The sequence below is a fragment of the Penaeus chinensis genome, chromosome 18 (assembly GCF_019202785.1).
Source record: "Penaeus chinensis breed Huanghai No. 1 chromosome 18, ASM1920278v2, whole genome shotgun sequence".
NCBI classification, from domain to species: Eukaryota; Metazoa; Arthropoda; class Malacostraca; order Decapoda; family Penaeidae; genus Penaeus; species Penaeus chinensis.
In genome coordinates, this window is record NC_061836.1 from 31,391,460 (window position 1) to 31,393,959 (window position 2,500).

Genomic DNA, 2,500 nt, shown 5'->3' on the forward strand with positions numbered 1-2,500 from the left:
AATTTACATATATATAATATATATATATTATATAAATATATATATATACATATATATATATTATATATATATATATTATATATATACTATATATATATTATATATGTGTATATCATATATATATATATCTATATTCATATAGATATATATATGTACGATATATTATATATGTTTTTTTTCTAACAGCCATTCATTCCTCTGCAGGACATAAGTCTTTCTCAATTCCCTATTGAGAGGTTATATGGCAGTGTCACCCTTGCCTGATTGGATACCCATCCTAATCGCGCTAACACTTTGGTGACTTCCCCTACGACACCTGCGTTTGACTTCTCAAGGAGATATGTCGTTTTCTCGGGATCGAACCAGCAGTCAGAGCGCAGGCATATTCACGAATGCCGCGACGGGAAATTGAACTCAGGACCACAAGGTCCGGAGTCCAGTGCGCTAACCACTGGACTATATATAATATACATATATATATATATATATATATATAATATGTGTATGTGTGTATATATATATATCATATATGATTATCATATACATATATATAATATATATTATATATATACATTATATATGTATATTGTAAATGTATACTCACACACACTCATGCATGCATGCGTGCACGCGCACGCACACGCACACGCACACACACGCTCAAGCATTTTACTTTTTTTGGTTTATTTTATAAAAATATAATTACCATTGATTAGAAAAACAAACCAAAATCATTTTGCTAACGTGAATAACCATCAATTTGTTAATTGTTATAGTTATATATTTATATATAGTAAATTATGCAGAATACTAATACTGAAATGAAATTGTGAAAAAATTGCTGAATAGCGAAATTAAATAGTGAAGATATGCATAACACTGAAATTAAGTAGTGAAAAAAATGAAGAATATTGGAATTAAATACATTGATGACAAGAAGGCAGAATGAACCTTTCTAGAGACAAACTAATATTTTCTCTTTTATAACACTCTCACTTCATCTATTAAACAATTATTTATGTTGCCGTGGTTACTGAAACAACTCGCAAACAAACAACTAACTTTATTGTGTTAACAGCACTTTATCTGGAGGGTTTATTCATATTTTCCTTATACTTTTACATTATATACTTTAAGCTTTATTTGCAAGCGGAGATATTAATAACGCGCAGTTAATGGATTCTTGCTATACAGTCATATTCTGTAGTATCACAGTCATTCAAGAAAAAAAGAGGAAAAAAAACATGACAAGTCAGTTAATCAGAACCAATGAACCAAACCAACTTCTTTTTTACATGAATATACATTGTCTCCACTTGGTAAGGAAGACAGTCATGGTCTCCCCAAAATTGCCCACTTTTTCCCGAATGACTGTAAGATGAGGAGGATCTTGTATATGTTGACGAAAGGGGAGGTGGAGAGGGGGAGGGGGAGATGAGAGTGGAGGTAAAAGACCCAGGAGAGAGAGAGAGAGAGAGAGAGAGAAAAGAAAGTAATAGGTACAAGAGAAAGTGAGAAGGGTGCTATAATATCACCATACTGATACTACTTACTATATATGGTTTGAGCAAATGGTAAAAAATTAGTTAGGTAACTGATGTCTTGACCATTTGAAGGCCATAGCAATGATGCTATGACTATCAAATGGGTTTGGTTTACCTGAAATCAACAATATCTATTGGGTTAGCATAGAGCAGAACCAAATGTTTAAATATTGGTTATTATATGAGACAACTCATCAGTAATGTAAGATCATTAAAACATACATGGCTAATATAAAAATAAACAGCACAAGACCAAACTTTATAGACTGAAACAGAACCATGGTATATAAAACTTTACAAATGCTATAACCCCACACTTTTTCAATATTTATAATAAACAACTTCATTTTCAACATGCCATGAACGGATTTTTAAGTCCATTTCACTCTTGTATGCATCACAGAAATCTTTTAGTGACATCAACATGTTATAAGAATATCTTAGCGATGTTGCTTTGGTTCAGATTTCCTTGTTTGCTTTTTTTTCACAATTTTAGGTTTAACACAAAGAAATACTAAGCCAATTCATATTCTACTATTTTATTCAAACAACTGATTCAACCTTTAATAGCTTTGTTCACATTTCAACAATTTATTGCAAGAAAATTATTAGAATATTAAAATTGAAAAAAGTCAACTACAGACTCAATCTTAATCACACTTGCTCTGTCACTAAGACCAACAGATGTGTAACAAGAGGTTAAAAAACAATAAAGGTCAACAAAGTATACAAGGCCCTGCGGATCTGTAAAATGACACCAAGTTCAGCTCTCCTTCTTAAAGAGAACTGATTTTTGTGCTTCATGCAGAACAGCACCAAGGAACAGTCTACAAGAAATGTCTGTTAATCAATGCTGTTTTCAAATGGCTACAGACTGGTCCAAGTGCAAATGTAAGTAGTTTCCAACTATACAAAAATTCTCTAGGTTTGCACTCTTGAGGAAAGTACAAAAAACA

The 2,500-nt window shown here is 31.7% G+C and overlaps 1 protein-coding gene and 1 long non-coding RNA gene across 2 annotated transcripts in view; one reads left to right on the plus strand and one right to left on the minus strand.

Moving 5' to 3' along the window:
* Positions 1 to 2,500, plus strand: part of LOC125034463 — a 12,595-nt gene that overhangs the window by 2,149 nt on the left and 7,946 nt on the right. The gene's annotated exons all lie outside the window — the stretch shown is intronic.
* LOC125034462 (ubiquitin carboxyl-terminal hydrolase 24-like) overlaps positions 1,048 to 2,500 on the minus strand; it is a 37,029-nt gene continuing 35,576 nt past the window's right edge. The window contains exon 45 of the mRNA XM_047626215.1: positions 1,048 to 2,500. This exon is cut by the window's right edge and continues 779 nt beyond it. The gene's annotated coding sequence lies outside the window, so the exon portion shown is untranslated.